The 9,290-nt window shown below is 50.6% G+C and overlaps 1 long non-coding RNA gene across 1 annotated transcript; it reads right to left on the bottom strand.

Annotated features, from left to right (window-relative positions):
- Positions 1 to 233: 233 nt before the first annotated feature.
- LOC135974396 (uncharacterized) lies at positions 234 to 7,174 on the bottom strand. The gene is made up of 2 exons (XR_010591653.1): positions 7,005 to 7,174; positions 234 to 2,167 (listed from the first exon to the last, which is right to left on the bottom strand). It is a non-coding gene; the product is annotated as an uncharacterized LOC135974396 (long non-coding RNA).
- Between the last annotated feature and the right edge of the window lie 2,116 nt (positions 7,175 to 9,290).

Raw genomic sequence — 9,290 nt, 5'->3', positions numbered from 1 at the left:
TAATAGCCATGATTGAATCAAATGTTAGTGAGTCATGTACATGATTTTGATTGGTAAACATAAATGCAAAAATATGTAGATAAATAAATTTCCATTCTTAATAAAAGAGAAAACAAGACATTAATCATGTATTTTTTTTAGTGAATGGTTTTTCATTGCGCTATTGTTAGCCAAATGGGCTCGTTTCCCCCTGGAGCTGCCCAATTACCCCAAGGAGGCACGGGAGTCTAGAAGACGGCTTCAAGTTCTTTATTGATCAGTCAGCTGAGCGGGTGTCCCCCTCGACTCATGCCAGAGGGAGGAACACACCCTACAAGCGTAGAGCAAGCCTTTTTATACCCAGTAACAAATGACTTAACGTGCATACATTCTGCTGACCTAAGGAATTTTTAAATTCCCTTCTAGGGGTATATAGGATACATCTGGTGGGGCCCCCTTGATTGATTGCTTTTCCAGGGGTAGGGGTAATGGGATACATCTGCTGGGCCTCTTTGCTGTTGGGCCTCTTTGATTGGTTGTCTTGCTATACATTTATATACGGGAAATGGAGCTGTGGCCTTGGGGGAATAGCAAGTATTTGGCCTTTGTTCTAACAAGGTTCTCCCCCCTTAAAAGCATTTTGAGAGCCCTATGGCCCCCAATCCTCAACTTTAACCGGTTGATATAGTGCCATCATGCGTTGGCGTACAATTTGATTAGCCATTCGTCGAACTAATGCAACTACACAGGGAGCCACTCTTGAGCCCCCCACTTTTGGGAGCTTCCAGCAGTCAATGCGGAATCAACGGACCGCCTCTCCCTAATCAAGTCGTCATATACCTTAATTCCTAATTTATTTCCCTGGATTTGGGGTAGTAGAAAGAATAAGGGCCTAATGTACCCAACATAACAAATTCCTGACCAATTTGGAGGCAATCTTCGATAAGCATATTGCCCACATATCCAGTAATGGCCTTTTAGGGCCCATTGTCCATTCGCAAAAGGGCCATCCCAGGTTTCGGGATAGTCCTCGGGGCCCGGTTCTTCGTAATACAAAGAGTTACCCATCTCCAGGGGTCCCCCTAATACAATAGATGTACCGTCAGGATTACAATAGTCACATTTTCAAGCCCCAGCCCCTTTCCTCCAAGCGCAATTACAACCAAATTTAGGGCTATTGGTAGTAGACCAAAAATGATTAAAATGGGTTACCCGAGTTCCGTTAGAATGTTGCCATGCCCACTGATACCAGCGTACCACGTGATCCTTACTGTCGGTATTATCTCGCTGGCAACTTAGAAAGAGGGCATCAAAGAACCCATCTTGTCCAACTGCCTAACAGCCCTCGCCGGTATGCTGTTGGTAGGAACAACTTACCCAGCTATGATTAGTGAGTTTTACGTGGGTATGGTTCCACCGTCCTTGATATTTAGAACAGTCATACGTATGGCAACTAGAGTGATCATAGCAGTCAAGTCCTAGAGATAGAGTCCAGTCACATCGGCTTTTGCCCACATACACCCCTTCTGGTTTTGTTCGGTTGAGACAAAGGATCCCTACTTCAGAGGAATAGAGTCGCCAAGGGCTACTATCCTCAGTCCAAACTTCGTTCCTTTGTGGACTATACTTAAATTACTAATCCACCATTTAGCTTGCACGGGCTGGGCTACCCAAGGCCATTCATCTAATTCCCCTGGGCCTCCGCATACCCAACAGTTACTGAGGTTAAAGGATCCTGCTATTGTCTCCCCTAGCTGTAAAAACCTATTCTCCCAACCATAATAGTGGTGGAAGCACATAAACAAGGATATTAGCAGCAATTTCATTATCTTTTTCTAAACAGTCCCTTTAATCCGTCCAAGTACTGGTACTCCCAGGTAGAGTCTTCACCTGTGCCACCCCGGGCGTCCGGAGCCGGGGCGGGCAGAGGGCCGGTGTCCTCTTCTGCTAGTTCAGTCTCCGGGCTAGGGCTCAGAAACCGCTTTACCCATGTATGGTGTGTCCATTTGTTGCTCCCGAGAACTTTGACTGCAGTTTGGCTGATGAGCGAGACAGTGTGCGGGCCGTCCCACCGTGGTGTAAGGGGGTCACGCCTCCATTTCTTGACAAGGACCTGATCACCGATCTGGAACGGATGCACGGGCTGGTCCAGGGGAAGGGCTTGGAAAGGCACCGCGTACCGATGCAGCTGTAACAAAACAGATTGCAACCCGGAGACCTGCTTCCATAAGGAGTCCTTTCCCATTTCCCAGTTTACATCTTCCCGGAACCCCGGGATCAGGATTCGGGGAGGGAACCCAAAGACCAGTTCAAATGGTGAGAGCTTAAGACCCTTACGGGGGGCCCTTCGAATACGGGTAAGGGCGAGTGGTAACGCATCAAGCCATTTTAGACTAGACTCTGTGCATAGTTTAGTGAGGGTATCCTTGAGAGTCCTATTCATTCTTTCCACCTGGCCTGAGCTCTGCGGCCTCCAGGGGGTATGCAACCGCCATTGTATACCGAGTGCCTGGGACACCTGTTGGACCACTTGTGAGGTAAAGTGGCTTCCCTGATCAGATTCAATCGTTTCGGGGAGATGGAATCGGGGAAGTATTTCATGCAACAGGGCCTTAGTAACCGCCCGAGCCTGGCAATGCCGGGTGGGGTAACACTCTACCCATCCCGTAAGCTGATCCACAAATACGAGCAGGTATTTATAGCCCCTGCAAGGGGGCATTTCTGCAAAGTCAACCTGCCATCTCTGAAAAGGGTATGTGGCCCAGGGCCGGCCTCCCATTGGGGCGGGAGGGCCACACCCCTTTTGATTAGTTCGTTGGCAGACGGGGCAATTACTAACTATTCTCTGGGCTTCCATGTGCATACCCAGCCCCTTAAGGGATCGGGTGGCCAAATCAACCATTGCTCCTGACCCCATATGCCCTTCTTTATGCATGTGCTGGAGAATTTCCTGAAGTATCGGCCGGGGGACAAAAATCTCCCCCCCCGGTAATTTCCACCATCCCGGGGGAACCTGCCGGGCCCCCGCAGCCTGTGCGTGGCGTGCCTCCTCGGCTGTATATTGGGGAGGGGGGTTTTTAGCTTCTGTATCTTGGACCAAGAGGACCCATGAGGCCCCTTCCCGTGCAGCCTCCTTTGCGGCCTGATCGGCCAATTGATTATATTTACGTTGTTCAGCCTCCGGGACCCTTCCATGGGCACGCACATGTATCACGGCAACCCGGAGGGGAAGCATTAAAGCCTCAAGGAGTGTTTTGATGAGACTCCCATGTGCAATTCTTTGGCCTGACGCTGTGATAAATCCCCTCTTTCTCCACAGGGCCCCGTGAGCATGTACCACCATATAGGCAGAGCGGCTATCGGTATACAAGTTAATAGTTTTTCCAGCTCCCAACCGGAGAGCCTCGATAAGGGCCACTAACTCCGCCGCTTGAGCGGACAAATTAGGGCTGAGTTTAAACTTGTATATTCCTTTGTCCTTAATTACTACTGCGGCTCCAGTAAACCGCTTGCCATCTATCACATAGCTGGACCCGTCAACGTACCCCTCAATTTCAGGGTTGGACCACGGCAAGTCTGAGAGATCAGGGCGGGGTTTGGTTTCCTGTTGCAAAACTTCAATACAGTCATGAGTGGGGCTAGTCTCATGGGAAACCTCAGGATCGGGCAGCAGGGTAGCTGGGTTTATGGAGCTAACTGTCCTAAAGGTTAAGTTAGGGGCTAGCAAGAGCCCTACTTCATATCTGGTATGTCGACTGGGATTTAAATGCTTTTCCCCAGCGCCTGTCCCCAGTATTTGAGGCACCCCGTGGGGAACCACAACCTCAGTGTCCCCTCCCAGGGTCAATTTTTCAGCCTCCTGTACAAGGAGAGCGGTCGCTGCAACGGCCCATAAACAGGCAGGCCACCCCTTGGCGACAGGGTCCAACACCTTTGAGCAGTATCCAATGGGTCGCCAGGTTGGTCCCGACCTTTGGCATAGAACTCCAGCAGCCACCCCTCCCCTCTCATGAACGTATAGAGTGAACGGCCTCCGAGGGTCGGGGAGGGCTAGAGCGGGAGGCTGAACCAAGGCTTCTTTTAGCTCTCGAAATGCTTTTTCCATCTCTTTGGTCCACGTCCAATGAAGCAGACCCTCTTTAGTTAAGGATTCATACAGCGGTTTGGCTCTTCCCCCGTAGTCAGGGATCCAGAGTCGACAAAACCCAGTCAACCCCAGGAAAGCCCTCAGCTCTCGGGGGTTTTGAGGTCGAGGGTTATTGAGTATCACCTGGATTCTTTCTTTACCTAGACTATGACTTCCCTGGCACAAATGATACCCAAGAAAAGTGACCTGTCGCCTAACCAATTGTGCTTTTTCCTTTGAAACCTTATACCCCTGTGCCCCAAGGTAATTAAGGAGCTTTACAGTCTGCTCTTTACAAGCTGCCTCTGTTTCAGTACTTAAGAGCAAATCATCACAATACAGGACTATGTTACATGAGGGGTGTCTAGCCAGGAATGGGGCAAGGTCCCTTCTCAACTGGCTGCCAAAAATCTCGGGTGCACAGGTAAGTCCTTGTGGGACAACGGTCCAAAGTTATTGAGCTTTGTAGTGGGTATCTGGGTCCTCCCACTCAAAAGCAAACAGTCTCTGCTATTAACTTGTTAATTTGTCTTAGATCCTGGACCAACCGATACTGCCCATTAGGCTTAGGCACCCCCATTATTGGAGTATTGTATGGGGACGTGTCTTCCTTTAACCACCCGCACTGCAAGAACTTTTGAATCAGGGGTTTTAACCCGATCCGAGTGGTTAACTTAAGGGGGTATTGGCGAATTCGGACTGGGCTGCTTCCCTCCTTAAGGGAAATATGCACTGGTGTAGCATTCCTGTCTCGGGCCATGCCTCCTTCCTCCGCCCAGACCTTGGGATTTACCCCCCCTCTCTCCCCCCCCTCCCCCGGCAGCTGGCTTCCATCACTTCCCTTACATTCCAGGGAGTGATCTCTAGCATTTATGAGAGCCATCTGGTAATTAGAGGCTTGTTGCTTAGGGATTCTGACTTCCATTGTCCCGTTATCGAATGAGATCTCCGCCTGTAATTTAGTGAGGATATCTCGTCCGAGCAGCACTATGGGGCAGGAGGGACTGCAAACAAACTGATGGGAAATTTGACGGTCCCCTAATTTTTTACTAGGAGAGGCAAAGTTTTTTTTTTTTTTTTTTTTTCCAAAGCTGTAGTTTGTCCCTCTATCCCCTGGACTATGGCACGTCCCCGAGCTCTATCTCGGGGGGCCTTATTAAGGGGGAGCAAACTAAGAGTGGCCCCAGTATCAATAAGGGCTTCAATTGGGCGGCCCTCCACTTTAATTTTTACCGTGGGATCCAGGCTGGCAGCTTGTGCTGTCAGGAGGGGCCGCTGGGTCCCTCGGCTTCTCTATGGGGAAGATCCCTCCCCTGAACGTCCCGTGTTGTTGTAAAGGATGGGAAGGGACGGTGTTTTGTTTTTACGTTCCTTTCCCATGGCCTGTCGCCGGGGGCATTCATTCTTCCAGTGCCCCTCTTCCCTACAGATAGTGCACTGGTTTCGACCCAGGCGGGGGTCCCGTCCCCTCCCAGGTGGCCCTGGCTTCTCCTTAACCTTGTCCCCCCTTTCTGCATATCCTTCTCTCAGGGCCATGGCCAAAACACGGGCCCCTTTCTTTCGCTCCTCATCATCCCTCCGATCATAAACCTTCATGGCTATTTCTAAAAGTTCCTCTATATTCTTGCCCGAAGCCCCTTCCAATTATATAGCTCACTAGTGGTAAAGGGAACATATACCATAGTGAGATTACCCTCAGGGGCTACAGTTTCCCGCAGTGGACACAAATAATTCTGTTGCAGGGGCCCTTGGAGTACCGGGCCACCCTTGCTCCTGGTGTGGTTAGACACCGGGGAGCTCAGAGAGATCGGAGGGGGCTCCCGTTTGGAAAAATCCTGGTTGCTTGGCTCACCCCTTTCAGCTGAGGCATTATCCTCAGAGATGTGGGGGGGGGATTTCAATTGAGGGTACCGGAGCCGGGAGGCCAGGATACAAAGGGGGAGGGGGCATAGGATCAGGGGCAGAGGGAATCACAGCCCGCAGACAAGATTTCTTAACAGGGAAACAGGGTTTCCTAACAGGGGCACGGGCCATTAAGGTTTTAATAGTTTGTGATCTACATTTTTGCAACCATGGGGGATGATTGGCCACAAGGTCCTGCCAAATATCTATATAGGGATATTGGTCCCAATGCCCATCCCAGGTCACAATGCTATGTACTGCTTGTACAACCCCTGGTTTGAGCGTCCCTCCCTCGGGCCATTCCACCCCGAATGTCATCCATTCAAGAGTACAGAATTTTACAAGCTTGTCTTTACATAATACAATTCCATAATTAGCCTGGCATCTAAACGCCTTCCAGTTATCCAGCATACATCCCAGGGGTGTCCAGGAGAAGGTGCTTTGTCCGGACCCCATTATGCTTTACCCAGAGTTTTCCGAGACAGAGATATCAAGAGGGGGAAGAGGTATAGATCTAGTTCTAACTCAGATATCTGCTGGGTCACGAGGTTCGGCTGACCCCCCTTGCAATCAAGATATCCTGGTCATCGGGTTTCCCCTCGCAGGAGTCTTGGGGCGGCTGAAGTCAGCTTAAGCCTCAGACCTGTCAGCAGCACTCATTCATCTTTCACACAGATCCTTTAATCAGTTACAATCTCGGTTTCCAACACACCATTAAGAGGAGAAACAAGATTACCCTTCCTATAAACAAGAGTAATCCCTGAGGTTGCTCCAAGTCCCAATAATTGTTAAAAACGGCCCATGGACTTGTGGAGTTAGTTACGTTACTCATTGGCCGTTATTTGCTTACCCTTTAACCAAAAACACAACAAGACATTTACAAAGCTACAATAATGTTAACATACCTTCCCGTATACAGGCTGCCTAGGGGATTTCCACCGTCCAACCCACACCTCGGGGGCGTTATTCCTCAAACCCAGGAGGTAAACGCACTTACCGCCCGAAGTGGCCGCGTCCGGCAGTCAGACTTCCCCTTCTTCTGAAGCCGTCTTGCTTCCGTGTCCTTCAGAGTTCTCTTTAGAGAGGACACAGCCGCCCCGGCCGATTGTGACGATCCGAGGCCCGAGCAAAGCAACAGCTCGAGGTGGCCACTCCTCGGAATCGCCCTCGGCCGTCGGTCAGTGCCCTCTACAGGGAGAGAAGTCCCTTCGTGGTCGCCATTTGTTAGCCAAATGGGCTCGTTTCCCCCTGGAGCTGCCCAATTACCCCAAGGAGGCACGGGAGTCTAGAAGACGGCTTCAAGTTCTTTATTGATCAGTCAGCTGAGCGGGTGTCCCCCTCGACTCATGCCAGAGGGAGGAACACACCCTACAAGCGTAGAGCAAGCCTTTTTATACCCAGTAACAAATGACTTAACGTGCATACATTCTGCTGACCTAAGGAATTTTTAAATTCCCTTCTAGGGGTATATAGGATACATCTGGTGGGGCCCCCTTGATTGATTGCTTTTCCAGGGGTAGGGGTAATGGGATACATCTGCTGGGCCTCTTTGCTGTTGGGCCTCTTTGATTGGTTGTCTTGCTATACATTTATATACGGGAAATGGAGCTGTGGCCTTGGGGGAATAGCAAGTATTTGGCCTTTGTTCTAACACTATGAAGCATTTACTTAATTTTGACTAGATAATGGCAATAATACAGAGTGTGTGTTAAAGAAACTCTGCTTAAAATCTGCTTATTTTCTCAATTTGTATATACACTGCTACCTCGATATAACGCAACCTGATATAACATGAATTTGGATATACTGTGGTAAAGCAGTGCGCGGGGGGGAGGGGCGGGGCTGCGCAGTCTGCTGGATCAAAGCAAGTTCAATATAACATGGTTTCAGCTATAACGTGGTAAGATTTTTTTTGGCTCCTGAGGACAGCATTATATTGACGTAGAGGTATAGCTGTACTAAAGATTGTGTACAAAATATCAAACTTGTGTTTCTGATATCTGTGTTAAAGCTCCAGAACTGGCACCCTGAGGCTTGGGAGTGGGAATGTCTTGCTGTATTATCTCCTGATTGTTCTAAACTTACATATATACAAACTCCAATTAAAGCCACATTTTCCGTTTATATTTTTTAATTTATTTTTCAATATAAGAATTAGGATTTAGCTGACAGGAATACTGTATTTAAGTTATTATGTGCAAGAAACCTGGAGTTTTCAGTTGCTCAAATAGCCCCAGGAATCATAATTAAAATTGCCTTCCCCCCCAAATATGAAATGTTGCCTCTGGTGAGCCACAGGTGGCAAGAGGGCTGTGGGCTTTGGCAAGTTGCAACCCCCTGTGTGACAGCATGAAGTTGGCCTTGAGCTGCATGATGGGTGCCAGGCACCACAAGCTGCAGAAGCAGTGGATGTGTAAGGGTGGCAATGTGCTATGCTATGCTATGCTGGGGGGTGGGGGTGTTGCCTTAAGACAGAGGTGGGCAAACTATGGCCTGTGGGCCACATCCAGGCCATGGGACCCTCCTGCCTAGCCGCTGAGCTCCAGGCCTGGAAGGCTAGCCCCGGCCCCTCCCCTGCTGTCCCCCCTCCCCCACGGCCTCAGCTTGCCCTGCTGCTGATGCAATGCTCTGGGTGGCCAGCCACTGGTGCTCCAGGCAGCATGGTAAGGGGTCAGGGGGGTTGGATAGAAGGCAGGGGAGTTCAGGGTGGTGGGGAGGGGGTGTGGATAGGGGTTGGGGTGGTCAGAGGATGGGGAACGGGGGTTGAATGGGGGCAGGGGTCTGGGGGGCAATCAGGAACGAGGGGGGGTTGGATGGAGCAGCAGGGGGCAGTCAGGGGACAGGGAAAAGGGGTGATTGGATGGGGCAGGGGTCTGGGGGGCAGTCAGGAAGGAGGGGGGTTGGATGGGGCATTGGGGGGCAGTTGGGGGGGGTTCTGGGGGTGGTCAGGGGACATGGAGTCGGGGGGGTGGATGGGGCAGGGGTCCTGGGGGGCTGTCAGGGAATGGGGGGGGGGGTGGATGGGACAGGAGTTCTGGGGGTGGACTATCAGGGGGCCACACTCCCCTCCCCTAACTGACCCTCCATACAATTTCCAAAACACCATGTGGCTGTCAGGCCAAAAAGTTTGTCTGCCCCTGCCTTAAGAGCTGGGTGCCTACCTGACAGCCAGTGCTCTCTGGCTGCCCATACAGTGCTTAATTTGTGCCAGGGTAGAGCTATGTGACCTTTGTCTATGTAAATTAAGCACTTGGAGGAGGCAGAGGGGCATGCAGGGAATGGG

The sequence above is a fragment of the Chrysemys picta genome, chromosome 11 (genome assembly GCF_011386835.1).
Source record: "Chrysemys picta bellii isolate R12L10 chromosome 11, ASM1138683v2, whole genome shotgun sequence".
NCBI classification, from domain to species: Eukaryota; Metazoa; Chordata; order Testudines; family Emydidae; genus Chrysemys; species Chrysemys picta.
The sequence above is the reverse complement of the archived record's forward strand: the minus strand, read 5'-3'. Positions and strand labels throughout refer to the sequence as shown.